The sequence below is a fragment of the Peromyscus maniculatus genome, chromosome 5, assembly GCF_049852395.1.
Source record: "Peromyscus maniculatus bairdii isolate BWxNUB_F1_BW_parent chromosome 5, HU_Pman_BW_mat_3.1, whole genome shotgun sequence".
Taxonomy (NCBI): Eukaryota; Metazoa; Chordata; class Mammalia; order Rodentia; family Cricetidae; genus Peromyscus; species Peromyscus maniculatus.
Genome location: NC_134856.1, coordinates 116,981,122 through 117,005,557, shown reverse-complemented (window position 1 = coordinate 117,005,557; position 24,436 = coordinate 116,981,122). Strand labels below are relative to the sequence as shown.

The following is a 24,436-nucleotide window of genomic DNA, read 5'->3' as shown; positions in this document are numbered from 1 at the left end:
ATGCCTAGTCTTAACTCCCCACCACCCCTCTCTCTCCAAGGTTTCACTATGTAGCCCGTGTTGGTCTCAAATGGGGGCAATTCTACTATTTTTCACTCTCTAGTTCTGGTTTTGGTCACCATGACCAGTCTGGTTCTTAATGCAATGTTACCCAGTTTGATCACTCAAAATTCTAGCCTTCTACCCAAATGACTTTTGACTGAATTCAAAACCCAAATCTCTCAAGCAATATGATCTGCACTTACAATATGGTCATCTCAATACCTGATGATGGAATTCACTGAAGACAATGCCAAACAAAAATACTTTTCAGGGCTGGAGAGATGGCTCAGAAGTTAAGCACACTGGCTGCTCTTCCAGAGGAATAGGGTTTGGTTCCCAGCACTGGCACAGTAGCTCACAACCAGCTATAACTCCAGTTTCATGGGATCTGACACTCTCATCTGGCCTCCATGGACACCACGCATATATGCAGACAATGCACCCACACACATAAAATAAAATTAAAAAGAAAGGTCATTGTAAATACTTAGAGCACCTTCAGCATTGTTGCGATGTCCCAGGAGGAAACTAGATGAAAGATACTAATAGCCCTTTAATTACTAAAGGATATTTTTTTAAAAAAAAAAAAAAAGCAAAAAACCAAACTACTTCCCAATGTGATTTTTAAGCTTTGGTGGGGAGAACTCTCTGTAGAGATTTAGGTTCATGAACAGCTTTCCTTTAATGGCAAAGAATTTAGAAACTACATTAAATTAGCAAGCAACACTGGTCTTTCTTCATAAGAAAGTTCATATGAAATAATGTTATTCCATTACTAGGATGAGGTTGAGCCATAACACAACCATTAAAAATTCAACATTTAAGAGAAAACTGTAACAGTGGAATATTTATTATCTCTCTGTGGTAGGATCACTCATAATTTTCCCTTTTTCTTGCTGTTTTTATGTATTTTGTATATTTCCCAATAAACAAGATTACATCTGAAGTTACAGAGAATACAACAAACACCATTTGAAGGACAACAAGGAACATGGTGGGGCTGGAGAGATGGCTCAGTGGGTAAAACCCTTGCCTGTGGAGAGAACCTGGGTTTGGTTTTCAGCACCCACATTGTGACTCACATCCATAACTCCAGTACTGGGTGATCCAATGCCTTCCCTTGACCTCCATAGGCAGAAGACATGACCATGGACACATACATATATGCAGGCAAACTCTATACATATAAAGTAATATAAGTAAGTCTAAGAAAGGAGTGAGGGGCATGGAAGAGTCTTTACTCGTCAGTATTGTGCACTGCAAATACTACAGTGGGCACCTCTTATTGATACAGCACACAATGTTCTACTGCTCTGTTCAGAAACATAAAGGTAACTGCTCCTATGACTGGAACCACTCCCAGGTCAAGCTAACTAGTGGGAAATACAGAGAGGAGAACTTAGGAGAAAAAGCATTTCATTAGTGGTAGAAAGGTGAAAGACTAAGATGCTCTTGGTCAAAATGTAGATAATCGGTACAGAATGTTTTAGATTTCTATGACATTTTCAAGTGTAGTTCACTTCTGTGAATCCTTTCTCCCACATGCCCTTCTCCTTCCTGTACTCTTCTATGTCCAATATTCATATTCATTATTGTCACCTGTGTTCTAGTACCTGCCCCCTTCCTCAACACCTCCTTCTCCCCTTCTCACTGCCCGCTTCTTGTTACATGACCTTTACGCACATACATACCCACATGTATGTATGTATGTATGTATGTATGTATGTATGTATGTATGTAAACATGTCAAACCAGGCTCTGCATATGAGAGAGAACATGTGGTAATTGTCTGAAGCTGGGTTACCTTGCTTAACGTAATATTTTCCAGATTCAACTATTTCCCCACAAATATCATAATTTCATTTTTCTTTACAGTTGAATGAAATCCCATTGTGCATATATACCATAGTTACATGATCCATCCATGTACTGATAGACACCTAGCTAGGCTGGTTCCATTGTCTTGCTATTATGAGTAGAGCAGCAATAAGCATGGATGGACACACAGCTGTGAGGTGGAATGCACACAGCACTTCAGGTATTTGACCAGAGGTGGTACAGCTGGGTCATATAATAGCTTTACTTCGTTCAGTTTTTTGATAACCTTCCACACTGATCCCCACACTGACTATCCAGTTCACACTCCCACCGATAACACACAGGGTTGTCTCTCCCCCACGCTGCATCTGTTCCTCTTTGTTTCTTGGTGGAAGCCATGCTGAATGAGGTGAGATGGAATCTCAGAGAAGTTTTAATTTGGATTTGTTGACAACTAAGATATTAAACACTTTTAAAAAATATTTATTGGCCATTTGAGTTTCTTCTTTGGAGAACTGTCTGTCCATTTCATTCACCAATTTATTGACTGACAGTTCTGATCTTCTGATGTTTAACTTTTACAGTTCTTTATATATTCTAGACATTAATACTTTGTCTGGCAAAGATCTTCTCCCATTCTGTGGGCTGTCAACAGAGCAGACAGCCTACACATATATTTTTAATGTACTAATCAATTTCTCTATATTCTTAAGCTTCCTTATGTCCCCTCTGTAGCACAAAGGTCACTCCATTGTTAGCAAAGAAAAACAGAAACTTCTCTTAAATTAGCATTAGACCCGAGAAGAAATATTTGATCATATAAGAAGTCAAAGCCTTCAACTTTAATCCAATGTGACCATTTTCTTGGTTTTCCTGAACCACAGCTGAGGATGGGCACACCAAACAATAAAATCTAAAGCCAAGACTCAGCCAGTAGCTTCACACAACACTACAAGAAGGCTTGTTCACTCTGCCCTTTCCTAAAGGATCAGCATGGAAGCCATGACAAAAGAGCCTGGTACAGCTGTCAGTCACTACATGAGGAAACTAGCTCTACCTCTGGTGTACCTTTTTCCCAACTCAGAGTTCTTGCCTGATAATATTACTGTATACCTCACATTAGCAATAAAGTGTACTGTCACTTTAAAAACACATGATCCTCCCCTGCACCACATGCAGCTCCTGCCACTGCTGACTCTGCCCCCACACCACCTCTTTACACAGATGGAACCTCCAACTCGAAAGTGTGTCTTCTCCAAGTTCCATGGTTACCAGTTAATGCTAGGGGCCAAGTTGTAGCCTATAGAATTCAACTACGGACTGTGGCAAATCAACAAACAGCAGCACTGGAATGTTTATGTAGATACACCAAACATGCCAAAAATCTCAGGGGGTAGGGAAGGAGCAGAAATATTGTGCATTAGGAACACTTAAATAACTCCTATTAACAGGGGATATAGGGCCCCCTTTGGGGGTTCTTATATCATTAACAAAAGAATTTAAACATGGACTCCAGTGGAGACACAAGAACAATTTTATTAGAGTTAAAAAGAAAAGACACAGAGCAGGCAAACAGCAAAACCTCAGCTGCTGCCTGGAGGAGGAGAATGGAGGAAAGAAGGGGGAAAGCTGAGTCATTTAAGCTGCAGGGCCAGGGAAGCTTAAAAAGGGGGGGAGGGAAGCCAAAATGTGTGTGGTGGGGGTTAATAAAAAAAGAGACAGAAAGAAGTAAAGGAAAGGGTACTGGTTTACTGAATAGTTCAGAAAAGCAGGCAGACCTAAGACTCCCACGTAGCCATAGTCCTTACACTTCTGGGATGGAACAGTACAGTATCTCATTATTCTGAGATTATTATTAATTAATTATAATAATAAATTATTCTATTTCTTTAGCATGGCTTTATATGAGTCTACCTTCCTAGTAGTAACCCTTAGTCAAAGGGACTGAACCAACCCAATTTGCAATGTTGGGACTATTCTATTCTCGTACCCAGGAGTTTTTCTACTCAAGCACTATATTGTAGCTTAGGACAATGACAAATAAAAGAAGTCAAACACCATCAGGCTATTTTCAAAACAAGTAAGGGCTACATAGTGAGTTCCAGACCTCTCTGAAGCCCAGAGTACATGAGTATAACCAAAATGTATCTGAACATACACAAAACATTAAAGATTGAAAAACACCAAAACAAGGTGAAAGAGCAGTGTGAGAGGCCATCTGTACAACATGGCACAGAAGAAGAACTAGATAATCTAATCAGAGCCAGATATTATTTCTAATGAAGCAAAACACTAGGGCAGGAAGAGAGTCTAAGGATTGCAGATCCAGGAGGGGCAAGGTCACTTAGAATGGTCTCACCCCAGTCCCAAAGACTTAAAGGGTGGTTTCTCACTTCACCCAGTGATTGAGAGACAAACACCACAGTGTTGATGAAAACTTAACTTTCCATTAAACACGCAGAATAGGCCATGCCTGCTGTTTTCATATTAGGTCTTTATTTCTGACATTTTCTTAAGTACCCCTATATAAACTCAAATGACCCAAAATACAAATTCTACCCTCATTGCAGAAGCCAGGGGAAGTAATTCAAATGAGAACAGAAAAGAGAAAAGAAATTAATCCAAATATGGTTTAACAATGAAAATGGATAACAAAAGCTGATTTTGTTGAAAATTTAGAAAGCAAAAAGTCCTACAGTCTAAGTAAATTTTTTAAAAAGGCAATTTTTTATAAAGAAAAAAGTCAGAATAATATACAAAATAAAATTTTATACAAAATAAAATAATATTCAAAATAAAATTTCCAAATGATCAAAGGGAAGAGTCAGATGAAAGCAGGATTCCAGATGGTTACATGAGTCTGGGCTTTGGGAACCACAGCCCAGACCCTTTCCTATTTGCTCATTTAAATATCCTTTTCTATTTGCTCATTTAAATGTCCAGCGACCACTTGTTCCTTCTACACTACAAGCCTTGCATGTGAGTGCTAGATTCTATCTATGATGCCTGTTTCTCTAAATTTCTGTGTCAGAACTCATGACACTCTGCTGCTACTCAGAACCATCAGCTGATGGTGAGAAAGGGGACAGTCTTCTCAGCCTCTCAGGGAAAGCAGGCATTAGTGGTCTCTTTGTGAATAGTCTACACATTGTCAAGCATATGTTAATCTGGCACTCAGAAGACTGAAGCTGTTGAATTATAAGATTGAGGTAGCCTGGGCTACATGGGGAGCATCTCTTTCAAATAAACAAACAATATTTTGGGGGTGGGAAATGTGAATCAAGTGAAACATTTTTAAATTGCAAAATATTTCTAGATTATAACATTAAAATAAATGTGATAAAATCAATTCAATCACATTTGAAAATTACAAAGCCTTTGGTAAAACAGTCAGCCAATATTATAACAGTAATTTGGCTATGTGGAAGCTTTTAAGCCATCCCTATCTGAGGTAACAGAGCAAGAAGGCTACAGGACTATTGGCATGGCATAAAGCATTTTTGCTCTGCATGATATCAAATGTGAGGGAAAGTGACATGAGGAATGAATAGAACACCGTGAATAATGTGAATGGGAACTATGGCTGGGACTTGCAGCCAAGCAAAACAGTGAAGTATAGAAACTGAATGCATGAAAGATGGGAGGGAAGGGTCATGAATCTGGGTTATGCAAATCATTATTTTAATAAGGATGTGGGCAATAAAAGGGGAAGGAAGAGGTAAGAATGTCTTCAAAAACTGGACAATAGTCGTCAAGTGAAACTCCGGCTTAAATAGCATGCTTTATCCCCATCATGGTGCAATTCTGAAGGTCATTCTGTTTAAAAGTCTAAAAGCCACAGGACTTTATTAGAAAGCGCCTAATAGAAGAGACTCAGAGATTCATGGTCAAATTAAGCAGGACAGATAGTTACTTTCTCAGTAATATGAGAAGTCTTAGACAAATGGAGAAAAACAGGAGATAAAATGTGACAGACAAAAATAACTAAGGTGCTTGGAAGTGAAAACCCTTGAACTCCATGAAATACAAAACAGTGACTAAGTATATCCACATGAAAGTAGAGAACTTGCTACCTTCTTTCTCCCATTTTGCAATATCTTTGGCCTAGGAAGCAGCTGTCAGAGAACTAAGTTATACACAGAGGAACTATTGGGAATGGCTGCCCACTAACAACTCATAAGGGTACTTGGAGGAAACAGACAGATCCATTACTGATTCCCTGGAATGAGTCTGCTGCAGATTACAGGACACAAATACTGTCTATTTATAAATTCCCCACCACTCATCCAGGATTGTGCAACAACTGAATATTTTACAGTCACTAACAGAGCTCCCTAATTGTGTGTTCTGCTGAGACAGAAGTGAGTACACAGTGCACAACAACAGAACACACGTAATGCCAGCCTGACAAAGATATTTTCATTCCAAATCCTGCAGCTTAAGCATTGCAGGCCAGCATGAGACCACTGCCATCTAGAGGCAGAAGACAGGGAGCTGCTCCATTATCACTGGCCAGGCCACAAGATTTGTCATCAAAAAGTATTCTCCATTTTTTCCATTTTCAAAAGAGTAATGTCTAGCAAATTATATTTATAATACCTTTAAATTAAAGCCAGACATAACTGATGCCAGAGACTTATTAACTTACTAAAGTGCCAGATGATTTTTTTCTGCACTTTTTACCCTCAATGGTATAATTTCTGAAAGAGATAAACAAAGTTTCAGAAGATAATCCCAAGGAAACAGGGAGACAGGGCTTAGCTCTGCATAGGGAAGTTGCAAACTTATTCAATGCCAACGATAACCCAAGAGGCTAGAGCAGGAAGGCTTGGAAATAAAAAACCAAAAGTGAATACAGGTAGTAATAGAGAGAAATTGGTTCAGGATGCGCACAGTAGCACACCCCTGTCATCACAGCCAAGAAATGCTGAAGCAGAAGATCCAACTGAGCCAAGAGTCTAACACTTGCTTGGGGACAACAGCAACAAACAGTCTTTAAAAAAAACAACATTTTAAGGTCGACTGCAATGGTTTGGATCTTAAATGTTCCCCAAAGGCTTGTCTGCAAAGGCAGGTCCCCAGCCTGTGGTCACTCCTGAAAAGTAGTAAAGGAAGCCCTGCTGTTGAGGCATGTTCTTAAAGATTATGGAAGCCCAAATGCTTGTTCTCTCTCTTTGCTTCCCATATACCACAAAGTGAGCATTCTGCTGCATTAGAAGTTCCCACCGGGATGGGCCGTGTCACCACAGGCCAAAGTCAACAGGGTCAAGTGACCAGAGACTAAAATAAGCCTTTTTTCAAATGTTGATATACCTTAGGGATTGTTATGGTAATAAAAAACTGGCTACTACCTTAATTGCGATAAATATGCCATACTAATATGATGTTTTCAATAGTGGGAAAGCCAGTGTTAGGGATTTCAAGAGTTCTCTCTATTGTTGGCAACAGTTCTGAAAACCAAAATATATACCAAAATAAAAGTGTTATTAAGATAATGAATATGAAGATGATGATATACTCCTTTAAGTGAAGTCAGCATGATACAGAAAGAATTGGAGCCCCAGGAGTCACATCAAACTCTTACTGTGAATTAAGATGGACGACCATGATTTTCTAATAGTTTCAGCACTAGCAAAGGTCTCTGAGTACCACCAAGGCCTCCAGAGCAGGAACCATCACTACAATGCCTTCATGCCATCCTTAATAACTACTTGATTAATTTAGAACTATTGCAATAAGCCACACTGAGTAAAGCAGCACATTTCAGGGTTGAAATTTTTAACTGTTAATTCATCCAACTAACATCAAACACTACTGTGGTGGTATTCTAATTGTACTGAAATGTGATTTTGATTGTATGTTAATAAATAAAGTTGCCCAGGGGTCAGAGCTATTAGAGCCATAGCAAGAGTGTGGCGGTGGTGGCACACGCCTTTAATCCCATAGATCTCTGTGTGTTCAGGGATACAGCCAGCATTGGAGACATATGCCTTTAAGACCTAGGGGGCTGTACATTCAGACAGTGACGAGGCAGTCACGTGTTTGGGTTTACAACCAATGAGAAGGCAGAATGACTAGAAAAAAACGACTTACACACAGGAAATAGCTCTCTTTCGGGAAGCTGGGACAGCAGAAGGAACAGTGAGATTTTAGCTCTGAGTTCTGACCTCTTGGCTTTCTCTTTTACATTGTTTCTGTGTTTCTTATTTAATAAGACGGTTGGTTACATCTACATCTGGCACCCAGGGGTCAGAGCTATTAGAGCCATAGCAAGAGTGTGGCGGTGGTGGCACACGCCTTAAAATCCCATAGATCTCTGTGTGTTCAGGGATACAGCCAGCATTGGAGACATATGCCTTTAAGACAGAGGGGGCTGTACATTCAAACACGTGACTGCCTTCATGAAGTTGTTCACGCCTCCCTCTTTACCTTCACCACCTATCTCTCCATGTGCCAGGCATTCCATAATACATGGTCTAGGGATGTGTCAAAATTGTCATATTTTGATGCTGTCAAATATGCTACTCCTAATATCTGTTCTGCAACCATAATGTTTTGTTCAAGATTCTCTAAAATACCTTTATTTATTTTTATATCAGAAGCGATTTCTCATTTCTATGTGCTGACCATCTTTCTCAGAATGTTAATTGCATAGTATGCAGCCTGTAGCTTGTTGATCTCTCACAATGCTATCAACAAGGAACAGTGCTTAGTCAAGATCTTCTTTTATACCAACCCTGCTTAGGATTAGGTTCCCAAAAACATGTGTCATCTAAACACAAAGGCAAACTATATCCAACTCAGCTCAACTAAAACCTATGACTAAACAGACGCCTTCTGAGCCCCAGGACAAGGCAGTCAGATAGAGAGTGATAGGTATAGCCTGTAACTCCAGTAAGTAATACTTTATCTATTAATCCATGGCTCAGAAAGAAATAAGGAAGAATCCCCTTGAAACAGAATCGGACGCACATACCTCACCATGGGAACTCCCAGGCCTTCACATCCCATGAACGCAGCAAGCAAATTCAATTATAGTATTCAAATCTGACTAAAGCATTTCAGCAAATATTAAGTATTCAAATCACTTTGGAGGAAGGATTGGGATATCTTATTTTAAAGGCATAGCAGACTCATCTAAGTAGATTTGAGCTGCTAATTTCCATGGTTTTTAATTTCTTTAAACAACTGGGATCGTCTGCTTCTCATTGGGGAGGACTTGTGTTTGAAAGGGCCGGTTAAACACTGCTCTGTCCTCAGGTCTCTGTGGGAAGTCCATTCTTGCTTCAGCTAATTGATATCGAACTAGCTTTGTCTTTCTTTGGATTTTCTGTAATGCACCACATGCCAATTAATCAAATTACAGAGCTCAGCACAGGGGAGGGAATGCACTGAACCTGTGTATTGCAAAAAACAGACTTCATTCTCGCCCTGCTGCTTTCTCATTTCCTCTCCCTGTAATGAGACTTTGTGGCAGCGGAGTAAAGGGGAGAGATCGGAAACAGGCCACATTTGAAGATACTGTAGCTGAGGAACAATGACTGCCAGAAAGCCGAACCAAATGTTGCTTGTCCAGACATCCGACTTCTACTGAGGTATCCAATTTCCATTGGACACACTCTTCTGGCTTCAGTCTAAGCTTTTTAGGAAGTCATCCTTCATTCAAAGTGGTTTTCATTTCCAAACCCACATGATCTACCCTAATCTTCCAGCTTCTATAATATAAAACTCAACTTGAATAGTCAGATCCCAAGCTAAATAACCCGAAAATATGTTCCAGAGAAGCCAGGTTCAATAAAAGCTCTCAGGGAGGCAGGTTCACCCAACATGACTTCATAGAGCTGCTTTCTTGGGATGAGCTGAGGCTGTCCTCCATGATCATCCAGTGTAGCACCATCGGGAGGTCCTGAAGCCCAGGCCTCCCTAGAGATTCTGCTTCCAGGTATTCACAAATGCAATGAGCTGTCCTCCCTGCTCACATAGACTTTATAGCACCTTTCTTCTCTTGTAGATTATCCCAGGGATACAGATGGGAGAATGTTGTTCTAGCCTATGCATAGAAAGCACAAGAAATTGAATACGTTGAAGAAAGGAAGGAAATTATAGACATCTGTACACAAGAGCAAGAGATACTCAATGTGTAGATATGCTGAGATAAAAAGTAAGTATGGTAACTGAGGTGACAATTCAGTCGCCCACCCATGCCTAGAATCCCAGTATTAGGGAAGTGGAGACAAGAGGTTCTACACTGGGGCTTTGCCAGCCAGAGTCCAGCCAAATCAGTAAGCATTAGGTTCAATGGGAAACCCTGTCTCAAAAATTAAGGTATAGGGCATCACTGAGAAAGATATCTGATATCCACCTCTGTCTTCCACAAGCACACGCATGCATATTTACGTAGACACATACACACACACATACACAAAAGCATACCCCTCTGTATGTACATATGCAGAAATAATAAAAATGAAATAAAAAACAACAATCAACAATGGCAACAAAAACCCAACATCCCATGTGAACTGGGTCTCATGACAACACAGTTTAAAGGAGAAAGGAACATCCATTCTGCTTCCTCCTACAGTAGAGGGGAATAAATATAGAGACCCACAACTTAACAATGGGCAGGGGATAAAAGACCTTGGAACACTCAGTCCTAAACAGGATGTCATATCAATTCTCTCCCCTCGGAACTCAGAAACTGTGGCAGCATGCACAGGGCCTGCACAGGTCTAGGCCAGATAGGGTACTAGCACTGAGAGGGGAGGTGGACATATGCCCCATCCTTAGCCCAGAAGCTACCTCTAATTGATAACCACTTTCAAAAAATTGATTTTAAAATTTTAAAAATTAGTTTTCTCCAACAGCATCTCACTGGGTATACAAACCACACTTAAGGCCTCATGCCTAGCAGGAGATAGCCAACTGAACTCAATGGCATTTTTGGAGGTTCTTTGTCTCCTAATTCTTGGTCGGGGCTCTTTTTTTTTTTTTTTTAAATCATACATGTCCTTTCTGTACGGGTTATGGTTTCCAGTTTTGTGTTTTTATGGGATTTCTGTGTGTGTAAATGTGTATCTCTGCATCTATATGCATTTCTTTGGCTCTTTTTCTTCAGTTTGTTTTGTCTCGGTCTTGTTTGTTTTATCTTATTACTATTCTTTTCTGATCCCTGTTTCTATTCTAATGAGAAGAAGTAGCAGTGTGGGTTTGGGTGGATGGGGAAATGGCAAGGCTCTAGGAGAAGTTGGGGAGAGAAAGCCACATCAGAACATACTATATGAAAAAAAGCCCATTTTCAATAAAACAAAGATAGGAGGGAGGGAGAGAGGCAGGGAGAAACCCGAAGGACAAGGTAGAGGAATTCTGAGATCACCTGCGCTCCTACAGGTTCTGCTGTTCAGAGAACCACAGTCAACATAAACTCCAAAGCCTTGAGACACATTTGGAAAGCTGGGATCCCCACGATTCTTCTGAAAAAAACTAGCAGCAGATCTTCAACGATGTCCTATATTGGCTGCAGGTTCCAAACACGGATGGAGCATTTCAATAATAAATCACCACTAGTACAGATGATTCATTGTGGATGAATCTATTGTAGCTTGCTTAGAAAATACTACAGTATATATTAACATATGACAGAATCAATATCTAACAATCTGATTCTAGAACAATATTTTTGGCACCAGAGTTCAACTAATCATTTGTGCCACTACTGCCAAAGCAGGTGGATGCATATTCTACAGATTCCATCACAAGACTCCCATGAAGAGATGCAGCACATCCTAAAAGAGGAAAGAATCAAGGTGACTCACTCAATGGGCTTTAACTTTATTTATGAGTCAATACTTTAAAAAAATGAAAATATAGGATCATCAACCAAGAGAATGTAAACTCATTTTCCCTTAAAATTCATCTTCTCAATCAAGAGTCCTTTTGGTGAGAAAGTTCTTTATATTTGCCTGGCATAATCTTTCTTACATCCTAAATAACACAAATAACAAATTATGCAAATTCCAACACTTAAAAGGCCTCCAAGGATAAGTGTGTACTGGTTGTGCTTAACTCTCAGCCCAGTGGGATACAAGTGTCACCACTGCCATGCTGGCCTGAGGCTGACAGGGGAAGCCTCTCACCTACCAACTTCCCAAGCTAAATATGTGAAATGATGCCAGTCCATCCCTGCTAACAGCATCCAGGTATATGTACCACACAAAGAGATGTGGTCCCCAGCAAAGTGGGAAGTCTACTGTGCAAGAGTGCAAGAGCACTGTGAATATATTTCTGCCACTTTCACACTTCACTTAGGCAAGTAGAAAAGACACTGTTACTGCATTTATATGGATTCAATAAAACCTAAGGAGGCCTCTTGGCCTCCTGTAGTAGCACAATGTAAATGGCAGCCATTTTCTTGATATCTTGGCGAAATAAAATTAAAAGATGCTAGACTGCTCCTTTTGATGCTATTCCTGGCCCTGGAGCACAGGTGCTCACCATTCAGCACATCTTCTGGTCTATCGTCATTCCATGTACTAAAAAACAGTATTGAGGAAACCTACACACTAATTATACCCAGAAACTTTATTCACAACAAATATGTTTGTTTCTCTGGGTGTGACTTTTCCATACCAACCCACTTACTGGACGAATAACAGCCTGTCTCCCAAAATGTGTCTAAACATTATGGCAAAGGAGTACACCTGCTTTGCCAGTCACTGCTTTATTGCTTCTCCACCATCAAGCTGTCCTTCTTTGTCGGCTCTGAGAACCTGGTGCGCCCTGGAAACATTGTTCTTTCACCAGCTGACCCAAAGTGAAGCAGTGTTGGTAGAGGCTGCTGGAGAGATCCATCGTAACTGAAGGAAGTCTATGTCCCAGGTACTACTTTGCTCTCCGCATTGCAGTGAGGGCAAGCAGGGGTGTTGGGCTCCAGCAGTGGTTCCCTCAGAGATAGGCAGCTTCCTCCAGTCCCTCTCTGTCATTTACATAACAATATTTTTTGCAGGCAATGCTCCCAAGACAGCCTTTGCTAAAAGGGTTATTTTCATCAAATTCTTAATAGCACACCTTCTCAGATCAACTTACTGTGTGACTTCTTCCTCAAGGTTGGGCTCTTACTACACTTGCTCCTCTATTAGGAGAAACAGCTCTAAGAATGTCTGACCAGAAAAGTAGACACATGAACCACCATGTATTTAAATGTGTTAGTCGCCATCTTTTGCAAAGTGCAAACTGACAGTCTGGAGTGAAGGAGACACCCAAGTTCTGTACCTACAAACAGTCTCTCTGTTCAGGATTCTGTCAACAAAGGGGACACAAAGAAGACAGTCTGGAACCCTCAAAGAACATATTAATCTGGTGGGGACACCATGGATAAAAAAGGGATATTTCAAGATGGTAAACTACACAATGCAACAGTGAGCACCAAGAGCTCATCTATAAATAAGGCAGCATGGGTCTCGGGCTAAGGGGCTATAACATCTATCTTACTGCAATCAACAATGCATTATCGGCAAAAGCCTTATGTCATAGAAAAACTGGTCTAATCAAATGTGCCTCCAAATCCCTCTATGTCTTCCAATAATAGCTACTACCCAAATCACATGAGCTATGGATTCCTGGGATCAGTAATTTCACCACCAGAGAAAAAAGTAAGTAAACATCTGGGTAAAGGGAAAAAAATGAAGACAAGCTGTTTCTAGTAAGTGTGTCTTTGACAAGACCCCTGCCTAAAAGACTTTTTAAAAAGAGATTAGAGAAATGTGGTGACTGTAATCTATCAAGGCGAAATTAAAATGCCCTCAATAAAACTCCTCCACATGAGGCTATTAAGGAAACCCAATAACCACACAGTGGAAAATAAATAACCATCATTCACTAAAAGACAGAAAAGTGATTTGGGGCTGAAAGCAGAAATAAAGAGAGCACCTCTGTCTCACAGGAAGAGTGACAGTGGGGAAGCCCAAAGAGAGAAGCTCGAGAACAGGAGGATTCTAATGAACCATCTGGACCGAAGGCGAAGTATCACAGGAGGAAAAGAGAAACTAATAACGCCTGCCAGTGGCTTCCTACAAGGAATCTATGGTGGAGGCCAGACAGGTGTTTAAATGAAGGCTATACACGCCACTGTGCTTCAAATAAAGGGTGCATTCCACTTGAAATCATGACAGTCAAGGGGAACAACTGAAGGAACAACGCCTTCTACTCGCTCCTACCTGCAGAAAATGGTCACTGACCATGATCCCTCTTTAAAAGGTGGTGAGTGGTATATGGACTTAACACAGACATCTTGATGAAAGGCCATTTTAATAGATGTGTTCTGGTTAAAATTACATCAAAGCTTTCTTAGTATACCTTCATATATCTCTCCTACAAACACACTTCTTTGTTTCTACATCAATATTCATGATTTACATGCTTACATTAAAATATTTATAACTTCTTCATAAACTGCCTTTATTAAGGCCTTAAGTTTTATACTTTACAAAAGTATAAAAATTTCAAAAACATTCTGAGGACTAAGGCAAGCACATCTTTATAAATAAATAAATAATCCTTTATTTGTCAAGTGCATGCATGGATTCAAATACTATTTCTATCATTGATGAAAGAAAGTTACACAGCCCTCGAGAAACTCTGAAAGACAAACACAAGTAAATACAATTTTATGAAACTTGCTACACTGCTGTCATGGTTTCAGTTTTCCTGTAAAATCACTAATACCTTGTACTACCCAGGAAGATGAGAAATAAAACAGATGCACATATTATTACATACAGTTAATTTTAAATTGTGTACATAAGTGGTTTTTGAAACTAATTAAGACAGAGTGGCAAGTCTCTTCAAATGGGATAAAACTCAGAAGCAGTGACTGCATATGTGCATGTATGGACAAAACTCCAAATACACCTCCCTCGGAGCATGCAGTGGGATGCAGACAAGCGCAGGAAATGCAGCCTGTGCAGCCTTGACTGAAGCACAAACTGCAAGATGCCCATCTCCTCCACAACTCCACAGATCACCAGCACAGAACACCAGTGCAGGCAGCTGGTGAAACTGGACAGAGCATCTTCAAGCACAATGGGAAAAAGAACAGCTTGGAGCACTGCTCCAGGTATGCATTTTTCATTAATATTTTTAATCAAACTACATTGACACAGGATTCCTACAATGGACTCTCAGATGGGTCTGTCAAATATATGTAATCTGACAATCTTTACAAAATAGTTTTAAAGCTACACAACAGTGGTCTCCACATACTCCTTATCTCAAAATCCTCCCACAATCTTAGGAGTCCTAATACTCTCTCCAAAGTGCAATGACTGTAAGGCTTATCTACATACACATTCACCCCTTCCTCCTGATGAGTCATCACTGTCCTGATTCTTTGTTTTAGCATGTCCATGAATTTTTTTCATACCTACATCACATAATTATTTAATTTGAAATCTGTGTCTGTGCATATTAAGACAAAGGACACAAACCACTTTGTAACAGCATGCACTGCTGGGCATAGTCTGAAAAGCCATAAAATGGATAGCAGTCTAGTGCATCTCCAGTTGTTGGAATCCTTTAATACAACATCAGCATTAAAGCCTCATCACCATGGACATAGGTAGCCAGTTCATTTTACAAATAAGGCCCATTTTATTTACGATTTCTCTCCTGTGGAACCATCCTTATGTACACTGCAAAGATGTTTCACTGGAATTGGTTTAATAAAACACTGATTGGCCAGTAGCCAGGTGACCAAACTAAGATTCTGGGAAGAAGAAGGAATGAGTCAGGAAGTCACCAGCCAGACACAGAGGAAGCAATATAAGAATCCCATACAGAGAAAAGGTACCAAGCCAGGTGTCTAAACACAGATAAGAATTGTGGATTAAAGCACTTATAATATTATGCCTCTGGGTGGTTATTCAGGAACTAGCAGTCAGAAGAGAACCAGACAATTACATTTCTCTTCTTGATGGACATTTGAGTCTTTAATCTTCAAAGAAAAAAGGTCAAATTGCAGAACATAAAATTATTTTCATAGGAAATGACCAAACTATTCTGTGGAGTAATGGGAGCTACACGTGCTTCCAAAAGGCTGAGAATCTTATGATTTCACTCAACACTGTCAATCAGCAGCATTACTAAATGAACTGATCTGCTTTTCTATTTACATATTTCCTAGTCAAGCTGGTCTGTGCTCACTGGCCAATCATGGATGATGTTCTTTTATGAGAAGTTCATTATGATATCCTCTCTTTATTTTTTAAAGCATAGCAAAACGTGCATATGAAAAATCAAAATGTATCATTTTAAAGAAGAAAAGCCCTTCTGTGTGCTTGCCATTCATACCTCTTTTAGAAGAGGATTAGCACTGACAATTTGGAAAGCCGTCACCACCCATACCTGACCACACTGGATCATTTCTCAGATGGAAAATAATTAATTTTTTAGTTTACCATTCTCTTGTTTTACTTTGCAACTTCTCAACATATACCTGAGCCCCTATATAATATATTAGGTAATTATGCTCACTTTTTCAACTTTATACAAATGTAGCCATATTATCAAAGCTTCTGTAGCTTTCTTTTATTTATTACTCAATACTGCTTCTCCTACTCATTACACTGAGAGGGTAATGACAACCATTTCTACGGTTCATGATCTTGTAGAGTCAAATAAATACTTCCCAATTTAGTTCACTAAATTGGCATTGTTCCAGTTTGCATCTACTTCTAATAGATTTATAAAAAGCTAGTGTCCAGATGAAACACACCCAAGAACATCTCCAAGTGTGAACATGAGAGTAGGAGTTCGTGTGCAGGTTTTACACTTGCACACTGACAGATCATTGGTCCACAGTTACTGACACTCGATGTTGGGCATTTTCATAAAGGAAACATTTGCCATTGCCAATATTTTAATAAATACACACACACACACACACACACACACACACACACACACACACACACACACACACATAAACAGCAAGGATTTCAACCAGGCAGGGTTTATCTTTGTCTCTTCAATGTAGTCTATCCATAAATGGCCATGGATGGAGGTTTCTATGGCAAAGGTTAAGGTAATCAACTTAAACACTTTTTCCTTCATGGAGTATTTTTTCCCTTAAAGAATCTTTTATTTCAGATACAAAATTCCACTGTGATAAGCAAAATAACCTCCTATATATTCTTCTAAAATTTTTAAAGACTTTCATTTCACAAATGGATTAAGTTACCCAGGAATGAATTTTGTATCCAGTGATAGATCAAGATCAATTTTCCCATGGATAACTGTCACAGAACAATTAAAATAGAATTTATTATCTTCCCATTTTTGTAACTTCATTCCTATTTTGTAAGTTCATAAATATGATTATTTCAAAACTCTCCATTTATAATATATTGATTTATTTTACAGCCTAGCCACAGTTTCCCCTCCCTCCTTTCCTCCAAGTCCCTGCACCACAAGGCCCCCTCTGTCCCCCTCAATCTACTCCCCCTGTTTCTATTTAGGAAAGGGCAGGTCACCCATGAGTATCAACAAAACATGGCACATCAAGTTGCAGTAAGAAAAAGTCTCTATTTTATCAACTTTCTGCCACTCCTAAATTATCTTTACAACCACAAAATATATGTCTTAATATCTAGTAAAGCAAGCCCTTTATACTTAACACTGAGTATTGAATTTTATGACCAGTCCTCTTTTAAAGACCCAGGAGACATTGTCAGATTTACAAAGACAGAAGAATTGCCATCTTCATGGCATTGTTTTCTTACTTGTAAAAATACTTATATATGGCATATCTCTCTTTTCTTTTATTATATATTTAATAGCATTTAATCCATAACTACCCTGAGTATCTTATGCTGTATTTATATACAGGACTTCAAAGTTTTAACTGGTACTGTGAATAGAATCTTTATGCTATTACATTTTCCATTTGTTATTGCTTATGATAAGAAATATTAATGCTCCTACATTTTCCTTGTACCCTGGCTGAATTGTCCTTGTAGTGTGAATAAGTCTGGAAATTCTATTAAATGTCTGATATATAGTTATACCATATTGCTGTGGGATAGTCTGTATGTCAAATTGCTCTGATTGGTCAATAAATAAAACACTGATTGGCTAGTGGCCAGGCAGGAAGTATAGGTGGGACTAACAGAGAGGAGAACTGAGAGAACAGGAAGGCGAAGGGAGAGACTGCCAGCCGCCACCATGACAAGCAGCATGTGAAGATGCCGGTAAACCACGAGCGACGTGGCAAGGTATAGATTTATGGAAATGGATTAATTTAAGCTATAAAAACAGTTAGCAAGAAGCCTGCCATGGCCATACAGTTTGTAGGCAATATAAGTCTCTGTGTTTACTTGGTTGCGTCTGAGCGGCTGTGGGACTGGCGGGTGACAGAGATTTGTCCTGACTGTGGGCAAGGCAGGAAAACTCTAGCTACACCATATAAAAGAAAACAGCTTTAGCTCCTATTATCCAGTGTTTCTACCTTCTTTTCTCAAAGATTTCTTTTATTTTTTATTTTTTTACATGTGTGGGTAGATCTGTGCATAGGTATGTGCATTTGAGGACAAAGTGCACAATGAGGCCAGAGGCACTGGATCTCCCTGGAGCTGGAGTTACAGGTGATTGTAAGGCATAGGTGACGGGAATTGAACGCAGATCCTCTGAAAAAACAGTATGCACTCTTAACCACTGAACCATGTCTCAAGCCTTCAGATTCTCTTTCTTTCTGTTTTTGGGAGACGTCTTAATTCAGTATGAGCAGAATCGGGGAAGCAGATGACTCTGAATAAAAGTTGATTTTGCTAGAAACGTGTAATAATTCACCATTAGTTATGATAGCTGCTGCAAATGCCTGACAGATATCATTTGCAAAGTTCAGGAAGTTTTTTTATATTCTTAGTTTGCTAAAGTTTTTACCATGCATCATTAATGTCATTAAATGTATTTTTAATACTATGATATAATTAAATGTCAAATTATTTTCTACATCTATTGAGATAATCACAAGCTTTTTCCCCTCTTTGTATGAGTTAATACAGTAGATTTCAATATATGTAAACAACAATAGAATGGGATGATATTGAATTGAATTTTTAGATATTTAATTCAATAAATGTTTGTCTGTTCACTGAAACAGAATGAATGGTAACCATAAAAATAAAATTTCTAAAGTTTCCTTTTAATTTAGCATGACTATAAACAGGTATAACCTCATAAGATAAATTTGATAAATGTCTTGTTGTCTCCTTTATAAAACAAACTACATAATTCTTTCACAAGTTCGGTAAAAACTCACATGAAAAAAGGAGAAGCTATCAACTGCAGATTTAATGTTTCTATTGTGTATCATTTATACTCTTTTTGTTAATGTTTCCTGTCTTTCAGAAAGAATTGGTGATTACCTTCCCATAAAAGAATGGGACACTTTAGAGTATACGCTGAGCCCATGTCATTTTTGACTACTGGACTCAATATTCTGTGTTTCGATTTATAGGAGATGAATCTAAAACACATGTAAATACACACCCACAAAAGATGATTCTGCATGCACACAATACTCAAGTAAATTATAATTTACAACCAGTCCTCTTACATCCACCATAATATGCTAAAGCCACTTCCAATATTATTTTGAAGAAAATACCAAGTCCTGTATTTTCCATATTGGTGGTTCAATATGCATGTCTAAAATAAAGACTTTATAAAGAGTTTATATTCTCATCACATTTTAAAAGAAAGAAAAGAGCTTACTTGCAGGTGTTTCATTAGTATTCAAATATCCAAACACATTAAACATTGTTTCCCCTTTTCCCTACAAAATGTTTTCCCTTGGTAGGATCTACCAATTAGGATCAGATGGACCAATCCTTCCCTCATCCCTAAGTTCCATTTCCTAGTATTTTGTGTTCTGGTCATTTGCTTGAGCTGAGTCATTCATTCTTTGAGCGGCACTTCCCAAACTAAAACAAATGGAGAGCCTTAGATTTCCAATGGGTTATGAACAGAGCCATGGGCCGACTGCACACAACTACACACACAGAACTCATAGGAAGCATTTAAGAACACAGGAACCCCTTCTCCAAGAAAAGAAGTTGTGGGGGACCAGCCCCCACTTTTACGACCAGGGTACTTTTGAGCAGGGAGAAGTGAGAAATAGTTGGAAAGATACCTAGACGATGAGAAGGACAGAAACACAGGATAGCCTTGGGTGGGCCTGGGTCAAAATCCACCAGCCCAGAACTTTATTCAAAAGGGGTTTTTATAACAATGCCGGGGGTGAGACAAAAGACCTCCCCCTGCTAGATACAACCAAGAGTAGACCCTTCCAAACACTTGGTACCCAGGCCCATGGCCCAATCATCCTCTTATGCAGTCCTGCTGGGTAGAGCCACTAGGAAACCTCGGTGGGCTCCAACAAGAAGTTCACTAACAACATGGTAGAAAATGAGTTTGACTCTTGAACACCTCCCATTGCCTAAACATTTTGAAGCACTTGCTTTTGGTTCCCTTCACCTTCATTCTGCAGGTCACACCCTGAGCAGACTTGCTGCCACTCCCCATGGTCAGCTTTGGCACTGCTTCTCTGGGCCATACCCTCATATGTGCCTCTCTTTTTTATAGTTCCTATAATATGATAGCTGGACCTGGAGCTTGTTGGTGTTCACATCCAACTGCCATGGCAAGTCTTTAGAGTCAGTGCCATGCCCCGCCCCCCACATCAGAACACACACCTCTAACAGACTATCTTCTTTGGGTATGTAGGGAGGTGCACATGTATACACCAGTATACATGCACTTTGAGGTCAGAGAATAAACCAGAATATCATTTCTCAGGTACCGTTCACCTTGTTTGTTGAGACCATCTCCCATTGTCCTATGGCTCACCAATTAAGCTGGGCTAGCTAACCAATGAGCCCCGGGATCTTGCCTACTCTGCCTCACAAGCACTGAGGTTTCAAGTGCATGTTTCCACTTGTAGCTTTTGTAAAAAGCTAGTGTAATTGGTGCTGGGGACTGAACTCAGGACCTAATGCAGGCATGACAAGCACTTTACAACCAGAGCTTCCTCCTGAGCCCCTGACTGGTACTTTTCTTATGATAGTGGTAATCACTGACACACAATCTTATAAGTATGTCATGTCAAAGTGCCACTAGCAAATTTGGTAATCCAAATACTGCTCTCTGGGCAGTTCTGTAGGAAGGTCTCCTTTTTCCAGGCACTACTTTACTCCTCTATAAACTCATTCTCTAACACAGTTCAGAACTTCCAGCTGGTAGAAGTGACTTCCTACACAGGGATGCTCTCAGGAGAACCCTGTCATCTAGTTATGTCTGGATTTTGCATAGGTTTTAGTTTTGCTGCTCCAGTGGCTCAGTTTTTCTGCAAAGACTTAGGGATATCCAGAACTGTACACCCATCTACCGTCTTTTTTGTTGTTGTTGTTTAGAATAATTTGACATACTTATAGCATTTTAAAACAAACATTGAATTCATTAATTATATACAACATGTAAACAGAGACAACACACAGAATTCTTAAAGATATATCAAGCTTGTTAATAACATTTTCTGACTTCTATACCTTTATTCGTTTTGTCTAGATAATCCACAGGTCTCTGACTGAAATCATTTAACGTCTTTGACCATGATCATGATTTGTCAAACTTGACCTTTAAGTCATCAGTGTTGCTTCATATATCAAGGTTATAACAGAGGCAGATGAAAGTTCATAATTCAGAAAGCTTCTTAGATTACCTATTTCAGGCTTCATCCCATTTATCTTTTCTTCTATAAATTCTTCTGATGTTAATACTGCTGCATCTGACACCTTTGCGGAAATATTTGCCGGACAAACCTGCCTGTCCCTCTCCCCATTCTATGGGGTGCTTTGGTTTCGGGTTCTCTGAACATCCAAGCTGATCACACTTTTCTGCACCTGCTAGGCTTAACCAACGTTAGTGTGGGAATATTCACACATGAGAATTGATACTAAACTGACGATTTGGGCTCTCTGTCTTCTAATCCTGACTTCTGTTGAACTTAGATCTTTTTTCTATATTACTCCTTTTTCTGAATTTTTCTTTTCTCCCTCCATTGTTGCTGAAGGTATAGATTAAATACCAATCTTTACTTCAAGAAAGTGTGGATACTCAATGTTTCTTTCTATCCTTTCTCCTGTTCAGAGCTTTAGCAGACTTACCTATTAATTACTCCCCAGAAATTGTTATAGATGTTACTTTCATTTATCTTTCTTCAAAGAACAAAGGGGCTGTTTTTCAATAATTATTAAATTAACATGCTATCATTGCTCATTCATTTCTGAGCAATTATCAATAGTTCACATTCTACTTTTTCTTCTTGAGACAGGGCCTCACTATGTAGCTCAGACTAGCCTCAAACTTGAAATCCTTCTGCCTCAGCCTCTCAAGTGCTGGGATTCCTAGCCCATACACCACACCCAGCACCATTGTTTCTTTTACTCTATAAATCTAATAACTTGTCTTGTGCATATAATAATGAATAGTTTATTAAATATTAGGAAAATAAAACAATATGTTGTTTTTAAGTACATATGTTTTAAAATTTTAAAGTATTATTCATTGAAAAATAAAAACAAGGAAAAACACTTTCCTGAGGTTAAGAGTAGAGAAGATTAAGAATCAAAACTTCAATGGACTACAGGAAGTCAGAAGTGACCGCTCTCCAGTGTTCTACTGCTGTAACAACCTTGCACTGTCGTAAACAGTGTCACTGACAAGCAGTACCACAGAGGACAGCAGAGCACAGCAGGTGAAGACTGGACTCAGGAGACTGTCTTCCCATTGAGCTCTGCCGCTGACTAGCTTTGCAAGACTGACTAGGTCACTAGACCTTTCCAGACCTTGAACTCTCTGTGCTGGAGTGAGGTGACCTACCTCATAGGTTTTTAGTAAGAAGAATAAATGAAATACTGAAAATTGAAGCATCTTGCAACCTGAAAGGAAGCCAGTTACATATATAGGTGCATAATTCATTAATAAGCCAGAAAGCAGTCACAATATCAGACTAGAGTAGCTACACATGGTGCCTGGAAAATTGGACTGGATTACAACAAATATAGACAAAGAAGGGTTAATACCATATATGCATTTCATTTCCTTTTGTAACCTCAGTTTCCTCCCATTAAAATGCCACTGTCAGTCTCTCAGCCTTGACTATCTCTACCAGAACATGCAAGCTTACACATTAGTGTGTTCTTTATTGTATTAACAAGGTAAGCCAGACTGAACACTTGTCCAATGGCATGCCATGGACATCATCACATCACTATTATCACTGCATCTCTTGCAGGTGAATGTTAGTGGCATTTTATAACGTTGTCATATTCCAGACTCTGACTTGTCTCTTCTCGTTTCCTTTCAGTTCCCTAATGTTTCCATATCCTTTCTAGTGTTAGTATTTCTACCTTGCAAATAACCATATCCCAAGTATTAGGAATGTCCATCTAAGCTCCCCAGATCCAGCTCTGAAGCCTGTTTTGAGAAAGGCTAACTAACCTATGTCCCAGATGTAAAGGATAACATTACTCTGAAGCAGATAGAAAGAAAAGGAGAAAGTAGTATTTTTCAGTTATTTCCCACCAACTTATATACTAAAATAATAAAATAAAAACTCTTAGTCTAAGGACCCTATTGTAAGCAAGTGTTGCAACCCTGGGGAAAAGGTGTCCTGAGTGCTCCAGGAGTCAGGCACTACTTTGAGCTCCCAGGACAGCTCTGGCAGCTGGAGCTGCAATGGAACAGCTCAGCCCCGGAGGGAAAGGTATCCTGACTGTCGGGCTATACCTGGAGTTGGGGTGCGGTGGGGGATGGTCTCCCCGCAGGATATAGCAATCCTGCTCCTCTCTTGGAAAGCCACTACAGCTGGGCTTTGCTCAGCCCCCACTTAAGGGGCTTCCCATCAGAGCTCCACTTCTACAGCCCAAGATGTTGCTTCTTTTGCTTCACTCTGCTCAAGAGTAACCCCCAGCAGAAATGTAGCAATCTTCTGCGGCTCAGGCCAAAGTTGTTACTTTTTCTGCTCCACCTTGCTCAGTCCCCTAAGGGACGTCTCTGCAAAGTTTTTTTTCTGCTCAGTTCCCAAGGGACGTCTTAGCAAGGTTCTTCTCTGGAGCTGTGAATGAAGATCTTCACACCCAAGACTCTTTTGAGAAAGACATTTTTGAGGAAGGAATCCAGGAGAGTGGCTGTCTCTACCAGGGTGGAAAAGAACAGCCCACACTGAATAGGCAAGGTGGTTTATAAAGGATTTCTTAGGGGCGGAGCTCCTCCAGGGAGAAGATTTTCTGTACAGGGATTGGTTAGTTTTGTAGCCCAGGGGCAGAGATAGCTTTGATTTCGGAGCCAAACTGTGTTTCTTTCTTTCACTGGCCTTTCTTAGCTTTTCGGCTCTAATTCTGAGGCCAGGGCATATTTCTTTCACTGGCTCTGATTCTAGCGACAAAGAGTTATTCTTTGGCACTGGTTTCAGAGTCAGGGCATGTTTCTTTGGTTCTGGGTTTAGAAATAAAGTGTTTCT

At 39.6% G+C, this 24,436-nt stretch overlaps 1 protein-coding gene and 1 long non-coding RNA gene across 10 annotated transcripts in view; one reads left to right on the top strand and one right to left on the bottom strand.

Moving 5' to 3' along the window:
* Fars2 (phenylalanyl-tRNA synthetase 2, mitochondrial) overlaps positions 1–24,436 on the bottom strand; it is a 448,933-nt gene that overhangs the window by 324,465 nt on the left and 100,032 nt on the right. The window lies entirely within an intron of this gene.
* Positions 18,050–24,436, top strand: part of LOC143273462 (uncharacterized) — a 56,623-nt gene continuing 50,236 nt past the window's right edge. The window contains exon 1 of the long non-coding RNA XR_013051568.1: positions 18,050–18,104. This is a non-coding gene — a long non-coding RNA (uncharacterized LOC143273462). The remainder of the gene's footprint in view (positions 18,105–24,436) is intronic.